This window comes from Lepidochelys olivacea (assembly GCF_965140295.1).
Source record: "Lepidochelys olivacea isolate rLepOli2 genome assembly, chromosome: 3".
In the NCBI taxonomy this organism is placed as follows: domain Eukaryota; kingdom Metazoa; phylum Chordata; order Testudines; family Cheloniidae; genus Lepidochelys; species Lepidochelys olivacea.
In genome coordinates this window covers 5,517,400-5,537,000 of record NC_140413.1, presented here as the reverse complement: position 1 = coordinate 5,537,000, position 19,601 = coordinate 5,517,400, and the positions used below count along the sequence as shown (strand labels likewise).

At 48.2% G+C, this 19,601-nt stretch overlaps 1 long non-coding RNA gene across 1 annotated transcript; it reads right to left on the bottom strand.

The window, feature by feature from the left end:
- Positions 1–5,973: 5,973 nt before the first annotated feature.
- On the bottom strand, positions 5,974–6,981 carry LOC311517459. The gene is made up of 3 exons (XR_014710703.1): positions 6,934–6,981; positions 6,779–6,836; positions 5,974–6,075 (listed from the first exon to the last, which is right to left on the bottom strand). It is a non-coding gene; the product is annotated as an uncharacterized lncRNA (long non-coding RNA).
- Positions 6,982–19,601: the final 12,620 nt, after the last annotated feature.

Sequence of the window (19,601 nt, the reverse complement as noted above, 5' to 3'; positions counted from 1 at the left end):
AAAGCTGCACCTGCGTCCGCGGAGAGAGCGAGGTTTCTAAAAAACAAAATACTATTTTGGCGATCCTAAAAAATTACGGTGACCCCGCAATCAATAGGAACTATAACAAAGCCCAGGCTGGATATGCCCTTCCTGGATGTCATGGGGCCCCCGTGATATACGGGGTTGGTGTGGGTGGAATATTTCGTAGCCTCTTTGAAAAGCTGTACCACTTTTGAGGAGGGGGCTAAAGATTATTAAAGTCCACGTAAAAACCATCGCTCAAAATATAGCTACAGACGTGGTAGGTCATGTCTCCCGCACTGTTCTGGAGAAAGTGGGGAATACAGTTTCACAGGAAGGATCGGGGCTGATGTACATTAAAAGGAGGAAGAGCACGAGAAATGTGTCATACCCACGATGCTCAGTTCCCCCAAAACCCTTTAAAAGAAGGGCTTTGACCCGCAGGGCCAGCCACAAGTGAAAGTCCAAGAGGAAGCCTGGGTGAAAGAGGAGACGCTCTCCGCCTGGTGAAAGAGATATATTTGAATCAACATGGCTTTTGTTCACTGCGGGTCTGAGGAGTGGACCACATCCAAACTAGACTTGTTCCAAATAGCCCCTACGCAGACCAGCATTGAGAAAAGCATCTACATCGAGGTGCCGCCTCTGTCGGTCATTATGGAGTCTGCCCCCATTGACTTTTTTGTAGCAGGGAATGGTGTAAATTGTATGGATTTAAACAACACGCTGCTGGAGCTGTGTTGCAAGATTGTAAAAGGAGACGAAACTGAACTCGCCGTGGACACCGAGGTGGGCCTGGTGAATTACCCCGTGGCCTCTATTTTTAGTCAGTGCGATGTCACGCTGGGAGACCGCCTTGTAAGGCAAAGCAACAACTGTTACCCTTACAGGGCCTTTATAGAATCGGTGCTCAATTACAGTGACTACACCCTCGCCACGCAATTTTCCACCGGCCTGTTTTACAAAGACACTGCCGGACAACAGGAAGAAACTCGAGATGGATGGAGGGAATCTAGGGTTTGTGAGGTGTGCAAAGCTGATGGCCCAGAGCAGGACGGTAGAGCTGCTGGTTCATCTGCACAGCGACCTGTTTTTTCAAGAAAACCTTTTGTTGAACGGAGTGGATGTGAAAATTAAACTGACGCGCAGTAAAGACACTTTCTGTTTAACGGGCAGTGCGGCAGAAGGCTTTAAACTGTGCATTGTATCACTGTATCATTGTATCCGCGATCCCTTTTTAAGGAATTACGGGTGTCCCTGATTGTCGCATTTGCCGAGCGAGTGTAGAGATTTGTAATTTATCCCTGGGGTTTTTGAACAGAACCATGTACTTTGTGTTTAGGTTAATCTTGCGACTCTTTTTCCCCTGACAAAATACGCTTTGAACTATAAACATAATGCTCTGGTTTCTGTGACGCACGTACTTGGTAAAGACTTCCTCGATTTCAGCGCTTTCACAGGCAGAGTTCATCAGATCGTTCATCAGATAATCGTCTTTACTTTCCTGGTAGGAAACAAACGGTCGTCGTCAAAAGCATCAGGCAGCCCCTCCACAACATTGAGAAAGGGATATTTACAGAGCAATTCTGTCTACAGAGGTTGCCAACAACTGTAACACCACACGATGCTCTCAGGCATAACAGACAGTGTTTGTTGGGCGTTATCCAGCACATTTTTTATAAAGTAACTTTTCTGGCAGTTGCTAGGCCCCGCGAGAATTGCAGAAAAGGGGTGTTTCGAAATTATCCATTTTTAAAAACCGTAGGGCAGGGTTTTAAACCCTCTCCTTGGACCTTCTTGTTGTAAACGACTTTCTGTGTTTGTTTTCTGAAGGGTTTTTGTCGCTATTTGCCACTGATTTTTGTTCCTTACGACAGAGGGCTGCTGCACCTCTGTTTTTTTTGAGGTGTTTTCTCGCAGGCCCGTGCGATAGTCCAGAACTCGATCTTCCATACTGTCAAAGTGATCTTTTCACAGTTTGCTACGTTCAGGGTAATACCTTTGACTTTTCTAAGGCCTTTCCTCCCGACAGCTTATACCCATATGTTTTTGGGCCTGCCGACACAAACTCGGTGATGTGTGGATCAGGCAGGATCTCGCTTGTGAGGTCCCCTAAATAATCCCCCAGAGGGCGATTCCGGTCACCCTCCCTTTTCACAAATGTCACCAAGTCTGTGTCGTGGTACAGACACCACTCTTGTAATCTGTCTAGGGGGTTGTATAGTTCTAAGCGGGCATAAGCGATGGTGAAACAGGCTATGAAGACATTGGTATTGCCAGAGACAGAGTGCAGGTCTTTTGCGTGCTTCCAAGACACACACGCGGTTTCATCCTCGATAAACTCGCAGGACGAAACCTCATAATTGGGGGAAAACAGGTTCTGAAAGAGTTTGTCAGGATCTCTCACGATGCTGGTGTTGGGTAGGTTTGTTCTTTGGCCAAACTGACCCCACAGAGATTTTAAAAACAGCTTAGCGATTTGGCATTTAGCGGAGTTCGACCTGATATCGTGTTGGCGTAAAAGCACGCCTTCTTGCTGGTAGAAATCGTTAATGTACTTATTTTGTTTTTCTTCATCTGTGGACGAGCTGGGAGACCCTGAAGCCTCTTGTTTCTGGCAGAGGTGTAATTTTATGTACGCTGAAAAGAGTTCATCAGATTTTTCATTAAAATGCCATATTTCATAGATTTTAGCCACCGCGTACCCCTTCGCTATGGCCGTGTTCAATTCCACCGTGCACCAAGTCCCCAGGATGGCCCTCTCCTCATCAGTGTGGGTGCATGTCTCCCGCTGCTCGGTTTCCGCACAGGTTCGGCATAGCAGGAATAAAAGCTTGCCACCCACTCTGACAGGTATCAACGGGAAAAAGAGGCTTCGCAGGGGGTACGCTTTAACTTTTGCCATTCCAAAATAATTTGCAAGGGGTCCAAATTTGTCGTAAATTATATCAGGGTGTCTGATGGTGTATTCCTTGGTTTTGTTTACAAAAGGGTACAGGCTGGTAAAATCATAAGAGTGGATTTCTTCCCCAGGGTTAAGTTTGTAATACAGACGGAAAGCGTTTGTCCTCCCCCCATAAAGTGCATCCCTAGGCAGGAGAGGCAACTGGGCTCGGTTTAGAAGATCTGCAAGCTCCTTGTCTGAAACCCAAAAGTTGTCCCCGTCATAGGATTTTGTGCTTTTTCACAATAATAGGCGACAACACCGCAGAAAAAACACCCATGAAACTCAAAAGCCATGCTTACCCCATCAACACTGGGATTAACGTCTAAAAAGTAGGAACCTACCTGTAGTTCCCCACCCTGTAAAGCATGCCGAATCTGTATATTTTCTTTGTGAGAAGTATACAACAGCCACTGAATAGATGGGGTTGAATATCTCTTTTTCTACCTGTGATCGTTGTCTGGAGGGAGAAGAGCTACCCTGTTAGGCTCCAAAAACAAAATCCTGTACATAGCCATGGAGACAGATGCCAGCTTTATGTACCAGTATGGATCTATACACAGTTTTATCTCGGTGAATTTACCAGGTTCTTTCTCTACTATATCTCCCATCTCTGTCATTTTCATAATCTCTTTTCTGTAGAGGATACAAGCCTGTCTCAAAATTTTGACATCCTGTGACAGGAATAGGTGAGCTCATTCTGCAAGTCAAACATCTCATATCTGTGGTCCCGACACTAGTCGAGAAACTCTGCTTTCTCCCTGGGCATCATGCTTTCCACACCAGAGTGCTCCACGCCAGGCATAGGCCCCATGTAATTTTGATTTTCTAAAGTGTTAAAAAGAGGTGGAAAAACACCCTTTGCACCCTTCAAACCCCGTCGCTTGCGGGAGCTTGCTAACCTTCATGGGCAAGAAGTTTGAAAAGAGTCTATCAAACGAATGCCCAGGGCTTTCACTTCCACACACATTAGTTTACTACCCTGAGTGATCAATTCTATGCACGTCTTTTTCCTCAGGAACTGTCTCGCAATGAAGTACATATCATAACCTTTGGAACTGAGTGCTAGGAACGTGTAGTCCTGGAACTCTTTGCCAATAAAGGTCTAAACAAACAGAGAAAGACACTTGTCGCCCTTAAATTCCCAGGGCTTTTCAGGGTTTCGGGACATAGCAAAAATATAAGTGGGCGTGTGCAACCCAGTCTTCTGTGTGCATTCAAAATCATAAAAAATATATACTTTTCTGAGGATTCGGGCTTTCGAATGCTCTCCAGAAAACACAGGTGACTGTCTACATCACCAGCGATCAAACCCTGACCCTGCTTACAGCGCCTCCCTTCACACCTGTGCCGCTTGTCCACACAAGACTGACATTTATCACACAAAGTTTTAAACAGGCATTCGACTCGCTTTTTCGATGCACAGTCGACGTGTCTGTCTAAACGCTCTTTGGACCAACAATACAGTCTACAGCTAGGACACCTCAGCTGCACGCCCATGCTGTCCAAGCACGTTACGTTCAAACGGAGGCGGCAACGATACCTGCAAGAGTGGTCCTGACGGTACCCTCTGTGGCAAAACTCACAATATTTTTTCTCACCAAACAACTTTTTCACATCCAGAACCCCATAGTAATGCTCATCGTGCAAGAGGATGAAAAAAGTCTTGGGGTACATGCCCCCCGCCCCCGTTTTAAAGAAGCCCCGTCCGCCTTTTGCCGCAGACAGCACCACCTGTATGGTGACTCCTCAATGCTCTTCCAATGTTGCTACGGCACTGAGCAGAACCTGTTTTGGATCTGACCACCCCAGTTTCCCATGAAACTTTCTCGCCCCCGCTAATGATTCCGCGTCCATAGGTTTACGGTCAGACAAAATGGCCAAGAGCCCACCCGCAAAACCGGTGTAAGTCAGGTCTACTAAGCATTGTCTCTTTATATGCATGATTTAACTACTGAGGATAGAATTTAAAACTCTACGAGCACCGCCACCCCTGTTTGTTCCAACTGTCACAACGTCCCATCGAGATGCAACTCTCTCTTGCTCTGTAGCAGCTTTGAGGCCTGATTTAAGAAATCCTCAGCAGACAGCTCATCTGTAGTTCTTCTGACCGCAAACAAAGGGCTAGTTAAATTTCGTCTCTCTAAACGTAACTGAACAGAATCATCAGGGCCTACTCTACCGTTAACCTCATCCAGAACTAACTGTATTCCCCTGTGTATGGCTTCAACAACCTGCTGAGCTGAATTTATTCACTCAAGATTGACAAAACAAAATTCCTCACAATATACCGACCCCCCAAATCTGGGTAATTCACGTTGCCAACTTCTCACTCTCTCCATATACACCTCTGCATTTTCAGGGTTACTTGGGGGCTTCCTCTACGGGACCATCAGCGGTATCTTCTACATCGGAGGCTATTTGAGAGTCAGACTCTGAGGAGCCTCCGGTATTCTGAAGAAAGCGTCATATTTCCCCAAATCTTAATCATTTTCTGAATGTAGCATCATACTTTTCCCAAATACTAGAATATGGGGGAGGTGTGATGTGCTTATGGTGTTGGGAGAATGGTTTGTCAGTCCTGAGTTTTTTATTCACAACCCTTAGAGCGCGTGCTCCGGGTTTGTGAATGTGGACGTTTTCGCTCACAGTTTTCTCAGGGCTCGGTGTGGTGGTGGCCTCTGAGGAACTGGAGGGGTGTTTGCGTGGTTGGGTTTTGTTGTCCTTGGGTTTGACGTCTATGAGGTTTCGACTGCCCTGATGCTTCATCTGCACCCTTATGCTGTTTTGCGTTAGCCTTGTTAAAGGTCTCAAAGCAGATTCCTGGTTCTTTGGCCGTTCTGGTGGAGGTGTCCCTGTCGCTTCGACTACAGCATTGTCAGGAAAGCTGCTCTTGCCTATGTGGCGGGGAAAAACATTTTACAAAACTGAACATTACCATCTTTCTCACCCACACCTATGTATATACTTAGAATACAAAACCTCATAAAACAACCAAACCAATAAGCAAAATAGATTTACTGGGCTTCATCCATCCTTCAGTCACTGATGCTGGTCCATTTTCCTTTTCAGCTGGCTCTTTTCCTTTTTTCTTTTCAGCTTGTTTACCCTCTCGTGTTTTGACCGTACTGTGAAGCAAACAACGTTATAATAAAACACATGGAACTGTCTTGTACACTTAAAAAAATAAAATATTCATTAGGATGTTTTTCTATTTAAAAAGTCACAGCTTTAAAACAAAATAATCCCTTTCAGGCTGTACAACAAACACAGGTTTAGAGTTGATTTCTACCAATTGAAACAACAAACCCACAAACATTTTTTTAAAATACATCTCATTTGCAAAATAAAAACCAAACTGCTTTTAAAACCCATTCTAAAACCCATTTTGCACAAAAACCCTTGTTAGTTTTAAAAACACCATTACTATCCGTTTGCAACCAAATACTTTTGAAAAAACCACCCCATCTCTCTCACACACACACACACACACAAAAACAGCAGCTTCATAAACACATCAAACCAGGTTTGCAACCAAAAACTCAGACACACACAACACACACACTCCAGCAGTTGAAAAACACCAACAGTTTGCAATCAAATACTTTTCAGTAAACCCACATGCATTTAAAAGGCACACGGTTGTTCTGTTTCCCCGCCCCGCCCCGATGTGTATTTGGGCCTTCAGTTAAAGAACAAGCAAAAATCTTAAGTTAGGATTACTCTCTGTACAACCTGTGTAATACCTGAAGTTTGTTTTTTGTTTGTTTGTTTTTTCTGTTTTTTAAATATAACAGTATTAAGCACAACTATAGTTAAAATGGTTTTTACCTTGGCCTGGTGGTGAAATGCAGCTTAAAGTTACCAGTTCCATGCTAAACAGATCACACTGCAAGAGAGAAAGGCACCATTATTTATGAAGACAGCATGGCCAAAGAATGGCCTTATAGAATATATATTTTCAGAGTTAAAAACAGGGAGCATACCTCCTCTTCCAGTCCAGCAGCAATTCAAGAGAGTTTCTGTTGAAAGAGACAGTCTCCAAGGAACCTGAAGCTTTGCTTCAAAATAGTTAGCAGGGTGATTGGATCCCCGCTCCCTAGCATTCCCTTTTGTGATCTGGGGTGGGGGAATAAGTTGTCTGCACAACTGGGTTGCTTTTATTTCTTTTTTCTTTTCTTTTCTTTAAAAGACATACATCTCCGTGAAAAGAAACCAAGGGCCAGAGACCTTCTAACAGAAACACAGATAGTCACAAAGCCCTCTTTTTCTTTTTTTTTTCAATTTACAGCTACCCAGTTGTATGTCGCTGTTTGTCCCCTCACCATTTTCTAACTTAATCCTTTTTGATTTCTTACAACTGGTCTTTTTCTGAAGCAGGGTTCTGTAACTTTTTGTGCAGACCAGACGGTCAATATAACGCTGGAAGCAGCATCTTCCGGTTTGGTCATTTTCTTTCAAACACGGTCAGGGTCTGCACTAAATTGCACAGCATTTATCAAGGTCACCCCGTGCGCTAAATGTTCTTGGGTGAGGCACAGACATTGCACAGCTTAACCTATGGCAAGAACAGTGTTTAATAGGCTTTCCAAACACAGCTCAGCACGCCGGCCCCGGAGCTGGCAGTTTCTATCCACTGAAGTCCAAGTCACACAGCCATGGTGCCGTTAGGCTGGCGGACCCATGACACAGCCCTCTCATCTTCAAACAGCTTTTCCCGAAGGCAGCGATTGAGGACAGCAGAAACAGCAACGCGTACAATAGTCCGCATGACTTTTTTACGCTCACGACGTGGCACTGGCTTAGTGGGTCCCATGCCAAACCTCCTCCGAAACGCCTTCTAGCCGTCATCCTCGGAGTCCTCTTCAACAATTTGGATCGGCGCTGAGCAAAAACAAGGTGGGCCTGGTTCATCTTCGCTACTTGATGTGACGCTGTCTGCGGCCTCCAGGGCCTCTGGAAAGGCATCGTCGAGCTGTCAAGAGATTTTCAGAAAAGAAACAGTGTAAGTTTCCACTGCTTGTTTTTAAATTTACAAAACTCTCCCGCCCCTCGGGTTCCTAATCCCATTTCACCCCATCATCAACCGCCACTTCTTAATCATTCATTTACCTGAGCCACATCTTTTCTATTCACCTTGTTCTCCGGTGACTCCCCCAAGCTGCGTTCGCCTTCCTCCTCCAGGGGGGTGGATGACAAGAGGCCACCACGCTCATTGGGGTGTCTCCACACAAGTCCAAAGGCCTTTGGGGCTAAAAGAAAGTCCCAAGTTCTCACGGGGGTGGTGAAGGAGTCCATGTTTCCACAATTTCTAAAGCACGCGTTCTTGGTAAAAGATGGCCTCTTCTGCTCCGGTGCTGGGACTCATGGGGTGATGGTGCTGCACTCTGATTGGCAGAGGGCACTGCGAGTAGTTCTTAGAGGGGTAACACAACCCTCTTCTGGGCTGGTCACCCCGCCACGAAACACCCCCGAAAGGTCAAATCTGCTCTCAGGGTGGTCCTATGCCGCCAAAACCCATTGCGATAGGTCGAGGAAGGTGGGAGGAGGTCTTAGAGGGGTCACACAAACCACTTCCGGATGGGTCACCCCGCCCTGGAACACATCCAATTGGTCAAATCTCCTCTCTGGGCAGCCCTATGTGGCTGAAACCCCTCCTGATTCATAGAGGGCTGTGTGAGGAATTCTTTGAGGGGTCACATGAAACACTTCCGGATGGGTCACCCAAACGTGGAATATCCCCGATTGGTCAAATCTGCTCTCAGGGCAGTCCTATGAGGCTGAAACCCCTCCTCATTGGCAGAAGGAAGGTGGGAGCAGTTCTTAGTGGGGTCACATGAACCACTAACGGAGGGTCACCCTGCCCTGGAACTCTCCCGGATTAGTCAAATCTCCTCTCGGGGAGGCCTATGGGGGAAAAACTGAGCCTGATTAGTAGAGGGCAGTGGGAGGAGTTCTTCGAGGGGGTCACATGACACACTCTGCTTCCTGTCATGTGTCCGCCTTGACTCTGGAAGTAATACCCCCATGGGTGGAACTTCCGGTGACAGGTGGTCGGGGCCGAAGGGGTCAAGGGGTGGGGTATAAGGGGTAAAGAGGCAGAGTTAGGGTTTGATTGACAGTAGGTCTCTTATACTACTACCAGACACCCTTAGAGGCCCTTGCATTTCGAAAGGGTGGCTTTGTAAATTTAGGATTAGGTGTTCTTGAACAAGAGTCCTTGGACATTTGGGACTTCACTTTCTTTTGAAGCTTGGAGAAGGTTTGCTTCAGGCACACTAAGATCTGTTTGAGAACTGGAACTTTGTTCCTTGAAGGGGATGATGTCCTAGCTCTGGAGGCCTTTGGTGGCTTTGGAGGAGAAGCGTCAGGACTCCCAGTTGCTTTCTCCCCTGCTTGCGAAAGCCCTGTTGTACTTGTCGCAATGGACACCATCTTCGATTGCTTGGTGGGAGCCCTTTTCCCCATTCCATCCTGCCTCTTGCTCCTGTCTGCTGGAAGGAGCCACACCACTGGCATCTTGTTGTGGTTGGATGATGCTGCAGAGTCTCCTGGAGTCCATCTCTGGGGAATTCCATGGGACATTCTGGGCAAGTCAGCACCTGCAGAGTCAGCTGGTCTCTTCTGTAGAAGCTTACCGCACTTCTTGCAGACTCTGATAGGCTGCTGGTCCCTGAAGAGCTTTGAATTCACAGTTCCATCGAACCCATGTGGAGTCGGGATGTCTCGAAGACCATGAAGCTCAGCAGATTCTTGTGTCTCCTCCTGAGTTTTCTTACCCTTCATCTTTCCTTGATGTGCCTTGCGGCACAGACGGCAGACTGAGACATGGCTCGCCAAGGGGCGGGAGCTGCTCAACATTTCCATCAGGTGATTGATCTGCAGGTCGTGTGCAGCCTGCCTAGCAATGAGAGAGTCAAGAATGGATCTTGGTAGCTGCCCAGAGCCTGGTGCCTCTGGGGCAACCTGATGGCATTGGGTCCTGGGAAGATCTGCCCTGCTCTCACCAGTCTGTGCCCCTGGCCTCAGGCAGGAGCCTTCTCCAGAGATAACCTTCCTCTCCATGTGCAGCTCCAGCTTCTCTTCAGTCCCTTTGGTGCCACTCAAACTGGGAAGGGGCTTTCTCAGCTCGCTCCTATCAATGTGGAGTGTCACAGCGAGCATCTTCTCTGTTATTACAGTTCCTGGAGGTGCCGATGTCAGATCCATCCCTGCTGGCAGAGTGCAGCGATCTGTGTTAGTTTGGTTTCCAGCTGTGCCATCACTCCTGCCCGTCTCCATGGTGGTATCTTCCACTGGTGTTGGAAGACGTGTGGAACAAGTCTGCTGCCTTCTGTCTGTGGGTAGGGCATGTCCATCCTCCAGCCACATCTGACTGGGGGCCCTTAGAGGCAACAGAGGAGCTGTGTGAGGTTTCTGCGGGGTGAGGGGTAAGCCCTGCTCATGCTGGAGTCTCTTTGTGTTCAGGTGACAGTCCAGCTCCTCCAGGACTTCATGGCTTAGGAAAGGGACCCTGCTCATGTTGAACTTCACACTGGGGTCTCTGTCTGGTGGGCGCAGAGCAAGGGCATTAGGGATCATCTTGGCCAGTGACTCTGTGTATGGGGTAGGTGCCCCCAGTTGGCTCTGCAGATGCTTCTGTCGGATGTTGAAGTCCAAGCCATTGACTGATGTCTGGTCCAGACTCGTGATCTGCTCTCGCCGGTTTCGTCTGCTGTGGACAGGAGGCCTGGGGAGAGGCTGGTCTTGGATGGGATGAGTGGATCCTTCCCAGCCCTTGACAGCCATGATCTCCCTTGTGTGGCAGAGGGGCTCTGACCGAGCCACGGAGGCTTCTCTCAGGGAAAAGGAGCTGGGATTCCAGGGGAAAGAGCTGATGGATTCCATGGAGGAATCAGAGAACCGGCTCACGGCAAATGTCATCACACTCGGCCTGTGGGAGAGAGCAGACAGGGACAGATGGGACATGGCCCTGCTGAGCAAAGGCAAACCTTGGGCACAGCCTTCCAACTGTACTGCAATGGGGCAGTGTCTAGGCATTCATGGCACACCACGCTCTGACACAAGGACATCAACTGGAGAACGAAGGACTGCGAGAGGGAGCTGGCACCCATTTTATCGATAACGATAACCCCCTTGTCACACGCACAGGTGCAGCACCTAGCACAATGGGGCTTGAGCATGACTGGGGACCGAGTGCTCTTTTAATAGAAAGATTCTATTCTGTAACTCCTCTCTCGTTCCGGGAACTGCAGTGTCCTCTTTTTGTCTCAGCCCCGTGGCTAGGCCACTCAGCATTTCCTACTCTTCCAGGGTACAGTCCTTCAATTATCTCTCACGCCGACAGTGACCCAGATAGTCTTGCTTTTCAGTGCCCCACCCGTCTATGCCGTGCCCTCGGTGGCCGTTTGGGAAACCCGGGCCCGCAGTTTACACCTGGTTCCAGGCCAGGGACCCTCAACGCAGGAGTTTTGGGCTTTCCTCTCCCAGCTTTCACTGCTACTTCCCTGGACTGCTTCCTACTACTCTGGTTCCCATCCTTGCTCTGGGTGTACCAGCTCCAAACTGGTACTTCCCCCTCTTCCCAGGGAGGGACTGCCCTTTCCCAGCAGTAGCCCCTATCTCTTGCCAGCTTCCTGGCTTTATAGGCCCCGCCTATTCCTGCACAGCTGAGTCTGCTTGCAATCAATTCACTGCTCCCTGACTCTTCCTCCGGGTGCACCCTGCAGAGTTCACACGTCTGCCTGGCCACCTTAGCCCCTTCCAGTCCTGGGTGGGGTGGACAGCTCATCACAGAGCCTCCCCCTCAAGACTGCTCCTCATGGGGGGAGGAGAGGAAGGTAGCACCTCCCCTGCCTCTCATGCAGCCAAGTGTACAGACTTTCCCTCTCTTTCTTTATGTCACCCACCATGAGTACAGTCTCTCTCACAGTCCCCTGACATCAGGGTGACTGTCTCATACAACGCTTCACTCGGTCTACAGTCCTCTGCACAATCCCTTTCCCACAGAGGTGACCGAGTACCCGCATTTCCCACCACGTTGTCACGGGGGGCACCCCTCATTGCTTCTCTGGTGCCTCCCCTGGTCACTCCGTGGATGGGCCCTTGAGGTCAATGCCCCTTCCCATGTCGCACGCCATCACTCCGTCTCTCTCTTGGGAGTGCAGCTACTCTCTCGTTTCAGGAACCTCAGTCTTCATGACTCAGCCCGCTGGCCCTGTCTCTCAGCGTTTCTCCCCTTTGGGGTACAGTCCTTCAATTCTCTATGATTCTTGCAGTGACCCAGGAAGGCTTCCCGTTCATTGTCCTTCCGGTCTGTGCCACGCCCTCAGTAGCTGGTAGGGGAACCTGGGCCTGCCCTCTACTCCCGGTTCCAGTCCAGGGACCCTCCAGCCAGGAGTTCTGGGCTTTCCTCCCCCAGCCGTCTCCGCTTCTTCCCTGGACTGCTTCCTGTTACTCCTCATTCCCCTGATGGGTGTACAACCTCCAAACACTCCCCCTTCTTCCCAGGGAGGGACTGCCCTTTCCCAGCGGCAGCCTCCGTCTGTTGCCAGTTTCCTGGATTTATAGGCCTGGCCTACTCCTGCCCAACTGAGCCTGCTTGCAATCAATTCCCTGCTCCCTCACCTCACTTTCACTGGTGTCTCACCTTGAAAGCTAAAGCCTCTTAGAGGCTTTTTCCCTGTTATTTTACGTTCCTGGAGTGTCTGGTTTTCTCTGTTCCCTGCTCTCTACATTCACTATCCCCTCCCACACAGACCCCAGTCTGGTGCCCCCCATTCAGTTGCCTTACGGTATCAGAACTTCATCCAGGTATCTGTCCATGTACTGTGTCCTCCTCTCAACCAGCCTGAGGCTGTCAGCCAAGGTGAGCTTCTCCAGGGGCACGCAGCAGCTGTGGAACAGAGAGAGCAGATAGTTGAGGGCAAGCCCTGCTCTCAGGCCCTCTTTCACAGAGAGGTGCGGCACTGAAAGGCTCCGTGTCCCATTCTCCACTGAGGCAACCTCCTCCCCTGCAATACCCAGGCCTTGGATGTTCTGGTTTTGGGTTAGCTGGATTCTTAGGTGATCCCTGTAGAGTGCTGAGAAGGTGAGAGTGTGTCCTGCTGGCAGCGTGTGTGTCATGTCCCTTCCGCACAAGTTAATCAACAAATAGGAGAATGGCCTACTGCAGCTACCAACTAATGCACCTGCCTCCTTAGCTCGAAGGGGTGTTTTATGCTGCAGAGCTGAAGGTCCAACGTTGAAGTCCAACTGGGAACGCATGCTGGGGGACTGGAGGTGGGGGTGGAGGAGGGGCCATTACAGAAGTGCTGCCGGATCCCTTTCACCCTACTCACCGTACAAGAAAGGCCAGCCTTCCTCCCTGAACTCTCCACCTCACCTCCCAGGTGTGCACAGGGCTGCTCCCAGAAAACGTTTTCTCCCACTCTTGCAGGGGAGGATGGTCCAGTCCAGTAGACACAATCTACTGCCCCTCCCCCACTCCAGATTAAATGGGCCGCATGATGCTTGAAGAAGGGAATGACCCGCTGTATGATGCATGGGGGTGGATAAGAGATGGCAGCTTCTGCTGGGTGAGAATGAATTGCATGATTCTAAAGGAGAATAGATGCTTGCCTGGTATACAGGTCGGGACAGGGGAGGGATTACTAGGGCTACTACCCCTGAGTGGGGATGAATTGCATGACGCTAAAGGAGGGGACTGAGCCACTGCAGATTTATGGAGGGGGGCATTGCTTACCATGTCTCTAGGGGTGCACAAGCCTCCTCCATCTCTTTCTCACGACGTCCAAAAGCTGCCAGAAGTGAGACATAAGGGAGATATTGAACTGCATGGGCATCCTTTGCTTCCTAGCACCCCAGAGCCCCAGATTTCAGGGGCAGCGTGTGAACGGAGCCCCAGCCAGTGCCTCTGCACGACTCTGGGCATGTCTGTGCCTTCGCAGGAAGAGGGGAGGCGACTGGGGGAATAGACTTCTCTGCTTTGCATGGGGCCCGAGTCTGCCACCACAGCTGTGGGGACAGGGACTGCTTACCTTTCTTTTTCTTCTTTTTGTGTCTGCGCCTCATCTTCCTCTCAGAAGCCTGCCACACACAGAAAAAGCAGCATGGTTAGAGAGAACTCAATAAAACTGGGATAACAAGGAGCCAGAGGGGATTGCCATGTGGGGCCAGAGGAAAATTTTTCCTTCTGGGAGAGTATTGCACTCTGAGGCATCATGGGTAGGCATTGTGCTTTCCTATGATTCAGCCCATATAGGGCACACAGCACAGCCCATGACAGGGGTCACTGGAATAATCCAGGTTTCAGCGTAGCAGCCGTGAGCTGTAGCTCATGAAAACTTATGCTCAAATAAATTTTTTAGTCTCTAAGGTGCCACAAGTACTCCTTTTCTTTTTGGAATAATCCAGGAGTTGGAGAAACAGGGATTGCTGGCACCAGGAGCCTGCAGAGTTTATCAGCGTTGAAGGAGAGAGCCTGCAAAGTTCTCCCTCCTGCAGAGCTTATAAAACTCTGCAGGTTTAAGGACTGCAGTGTATGCAACGAACCACAGATACCAGTCCCCGAATTCAGACCTTGGGGGAGAAATCTGACATCTGGACAACAGTGTTTCCTATTTCCATATTTAGAGAATGCACGATATAGGGGTTTTATCTGCATGCATTTGGGATGGCCATGCTACTCCTGAGTGGTGAAGCCAGGAATGGGTTATGCAAATTCTCCCAAACATGTGCTGATATAACCCCTATACCATCCTTAACGGCAGCTGTTTTACACCAAAAGAAAACAGTTTGGCACGAGTTCAGCCCACTTGCCTGGGAGCTGCTGAGCATTGATGGGCTCTTCATGGTGACCTTAGGATCATGATCAGGACCATTTGGGTCAGTGGTGCTGGTTCTGGTGGCCAGTCCTAGGCTAGTCCTGCAGGGAGGGGTGGCATCTGACCCGGAGGCGGGAGAAAGCTGCTATCTAACATTTGAGGCTGCTGCTTCTTCTTCTTAGCGTACGCGCAAGGTGCCTCAAGTGGCACGTGAGCAGGATTCATCAATGAATTTGGTCTGTTGGTTGGATCATTGGCTTCCCCGGCCCGGCCTGGGTACCGCTGGGGTCAGGGAGTGCAATGTGAACATTGATCCATGGCCCCCGAGGCTGCTGAGATGCCATTTGTCAAAGGGATAGCAGTGCTGTTGCTGGGCCTGGTTCTCTGCCCACCACAGCAGCAGTCACTGGGATATGGTGCCTTGTAGATCCCACTCTTGGCACCACACCTGCCAGCCCCCAGCGGGCTGATGAAGGTCTGCCAACTTCAGGCTTCAAACACTTCGCTATATACCCACTGCAGGTCTTATTTCACCCTCTTGAGGCATTAACTCACAACAAAGTGTCCCTGGTTGACCGGGGACTGTTATGACAGTGCTAAGAGGACCAAGCACCCTGCGTTGAGAGAGCATCACTCTGCTCAGCTCTGGGTCCTTTCTGTAGGACAAGTATTCTCAACCCAGGCCCAGACTGAGTGTGCTTCTTTCTGTGAGCAAGGACTTCTCCCATGGCTCAAAATCTTCCTTTTAAGAAGCTTCTTTCCCAGACCCAGCTCTCATCAGGGACCATCCCTTTGGGGTGTGGAAGATACTCTCCCTGCATTCCAAAGCATTTTAACCTCCTCTTCTGGGGGCAGTGGGGAAGGGTGGAGCACCTTGTCATGAGTTGAAATGGGTGGGTCCAAAGTGATTAAAAGCCTGGAAAGACTCCTCTGTACAGAGAGAGATTGAAAAGACTGGGACTATTTCAAGAGGGAACATGCTAGAGGTGTAAAATCATTCACAGATTCATAGCATTTAAGGCTAGAAGGGACCATTCGATCATCTAGTCTGACCTTTTGAATCACACAGGCCAGAATATTTCATCCTGTGTGGAGTCCTATCACTTGCGTTTGACTCAATGAATGGTTTCGAGAAGGCACTCCCGATTCACCCTCGAGTACTGCGGGAACTCGGATATGAAATTGCAGAACTACTAACTGTGGTACGTAAGCTATTGCTTAAATCATCCTCTGTCTGAGATGTCTGAAGGGTCGCTAATGTAACGCTGATTTGTAAAAATAAGTTTATTAACTACAAAAGGTAAATGTTAAGAGATTAGAAGCGATAGGAAACAGATCAAAGCAGATTACTGAGCAAATAAAACAAAACACACCACCTAAACTTAATACGCGAAATTAACTGCTCAATAGAAAGTACATTCTCACCCTAAATGTTGTTTTGTGCAGTTGCAAAGTTTATGGAAGGTAAACTGCACTGCTTGCAGCTTAAATATCCAGCTATTCCTTTCACAGGCTAGATCTTTCTCACCTGGGCTCAGCCCCTGCCCTCCTCCCCCACAGTTTAGTTTCTTTCTTTCTCCAGGTGTTTTCAGCAGTCTTCCTTTTTGAGCAGGTGGTGGACAAGAACCCAGATTAACTCCAGTCCAAAAGCCTTAAATAGGTTTTGGATAGGACAGGAATCCTTTGTCTCCCAGTTTGACCCCCACTCCCTCCTAGTGGACAAATACCACCAGTCCATAATGATGCTCAGTACCAGGTGACATGATCACATGACCCTGCAGTGTCAAAGCAGCATCCCAGGAAACTTCTCAGGAAGGAGGAAGATTCGTATCTTCCAAGTCCTATTGTCCTTCCTAATGGCCCATCCAGGCTGACTCCCTACTGTTTGGTGGGCATTCCCCTGGTGCAAGCACTTTTGTAATTGATACATAGCTCATATTCCTGACTTCAGATACAGAAATGATACATCCACACAAAAAGGATAATCACATTCAGTAAATCATAACCTTTCCAATGATATCTCACACGACCCATATTCCATAAAACATACCTTAGTTATGCCACATTCATCTAACAATATTTCTATGAAGAATATGGGGCATCACAGGGGTGAACAAGCATGTGGAGAAGGGCGATCCAGTGGATCTAGTGGACCTCAACTTTCAGAAAGTTTTTAAGCAAAAGAAGTTGTTATGGGAGAAGAGGGAAGGTCTTCTCATGGACCAGTAACTGGTTTAAAGATAGGAAACAAAAGGTAGGAAGAAATTTTGAGTTTATAAAGAGAGATAAATAGCAAGGTCCCCCAAGGATCTGTACTGGGACCAGAGATGTTCAACATATTCATATGTGATCTAGAAAAGGGGGGAAACAGGGAAGTGGCCAGACTGGCAGATGATACAAAACTAAAGCTAGTCCAATCCAAAGCTGAATATGCCCTCCCTTTTCTAGATGTATAACTCTGTTTTGGGCTGTGTGAACATTCATTTTGTTTGAATGGGCCCCATTTGCCAAACAACCTCTCCAGAACTCTCTGTGTGACTGCCCTGTCCTCATCGACCATTGACCATTCTGCCAATCTTCGGGTCATCAGCAAATTTTTATCAGCAGCAATTTTATATTTACTTCCAAGTCATTGATAAAAATAGTGACTAGCATCAGACCGGGTGCTGATCCCTGCAGAGCCCCATTAGAAACAGCCACATTCGAGGAGCCCGTTGACAATTACTTTTTGAGATCTGCCAGTTAGCCATTAGCCTGTACACAGTCCATTTAACCTGTGCTCCATTGATATTGTATAGTTCTAATTTTTTAATCCAAATGTCCTGCGGTACTTGAATGCATAAACAGGGGAATCTCAAGTTGGAGAAGAGAGGTTAAAAGCCTGTGTCCAGTTCTGGTGTCTAACATTCAGAAAGGATGTTGCTTAATTGCAGAGGGTTCAGAGAAGAGCCAAAAGAATGATTAAAGGATTAGAAAACATGCCTTGTAGTGATAGACTCTAGGAGCTCAGTCAATCTCGCTTAAAGAGGTTAAGGGTGGTTTGATTAAAAGGCTATAAATACCGACATGGGGAACAAATAATTACAAATGGGCTCTTCAATCTAGCAGAGAAAGGTCTAACATGGTCCAATGGCTGGAACTTGAAACTAGACAAATTCAGACTGGAAATAAGGCATATATTTTTAACGGTGAGTGTAATTAACCATTGGAACAATTTCCCTAGGTCCTGGTGGATTGATTCTCCATCACTGGCAATTTTTAAAATCAAGATTGGATATTTTGATAAAAGGTATGCTCTAGAAATTACAGTGGGGAAGATCTTTGGCCTGTTCTATGCAGGAGGGTCAGACTAGAAGATCACAATAGGCCCATCTTGCCTTGGAATCTGTGAAAAACAACACCTTACAAAAGTCTAAGTTTGTCACATCTCTGTTTGACATGACCCATTTTCCATAAAACATCGTCAACCTCCTTTAGATATATTCCCGTCCTTTAATTCTTTAGCGATTGAATCCTGTATCCCTTTGCCCATTATTTCAGGCTAACTGACCTATAATAAGCCGGGTCAGCCTCCCGTACCTTTTTGAATATTGACAAAACATGAGCACACTTCTAGCCTTCTGGAATTCCCTCAGTAATCCTAAATTTGTTAAAAAGTAAGGTCAGTGGGCCAATAACCTTGTGAACCAGCTCTTTGAGGACTCTTTGGTGTAGATGATCCGAGCCTGCTGATTTAAAAACACTTATGTTTGGTTCTGCATTCAGCTGGCATCAGTCCAGCATTTCCATCTCTCGAGGATTCTCACTTACCTCCGATCTGGCGAGGCTCATCACAGCAAGAAAGGCAAGAAACAGCACCGTGCATCTCAGGATCGTTAGGCAGGAGGCCCAGTTGAAATATAGGAGGAGTGAACTCATTTCCCAGGGTTCAGACACTAAGAACCACAGATACTCTCAAACCAGCAACAAGTACCCAGGCTACACCTGACTGCAGCTTGCTGCTCTGGCATCAGGCAGGTGCTGATGTCGTCTCTAGGTCAGAATGGGGCTGCCCTCCTGCAATCTCCCTCTCGCCTGTGAGCTGTCAATGCCGTACTTACATCAGGAGATAGGATGGGGCAACCGCCCCAGGGGGCTGAGCTGCTGAGCTCAGAATAAGGCAGGAGAGAGGGCATCCGATTTCCCAGGAAAACCCTGGGTCTTCTCCGAGCTTTACGACTCTCAAGCCTCTAGGCAAGGGACATTTTCCCCCTCCTTGTGGGAACTCATAAAACCGCTGTGACTGAGGCGGAATCTCCCAGCCTGAAGCGAGAAGCAGCCCTGAAGTGATTACCCAGCGCTACGAGCGCAGACAAACTTTCACGGTATCGCCAGCCCAAGCATTCCCAAACCATGAGTTGGGCCCCACCAAAATCATGAGAGTGGCTTCAAAATAGTGAGATTTTCCAAAAAAATTCCTCTGGGGAACTCTTCATTTGCCTGCTGGTGTCTAAGCCGCGAGGGTGCATTCAATTCACGTCCTCCAGCTTCTCTTTGCAGCCAGGAGGGCTTGAAAATGGTTAACAAATAAACTAAAAAGCAGAGATTCTCAAATAATTCACTTGACTCCAGGCCTGGAAGCTTTAGGAAAAGCACCCTCTATCATAAGAAAATAAAGAGCCCTAGCTCTTATCTAACATCTTCAATCAGTAGATCTCAAAGCACTTTACAAAGGAGGCGTGGAACATTAGCCCCCTTTTAGAGATGGGAAACTGAGCCACAGAGAAGAGCAGTGACTTGCCCAAGATCACCCAGCAAGACAGTAGCAGAGCCAGGACGAGCACTTAAGC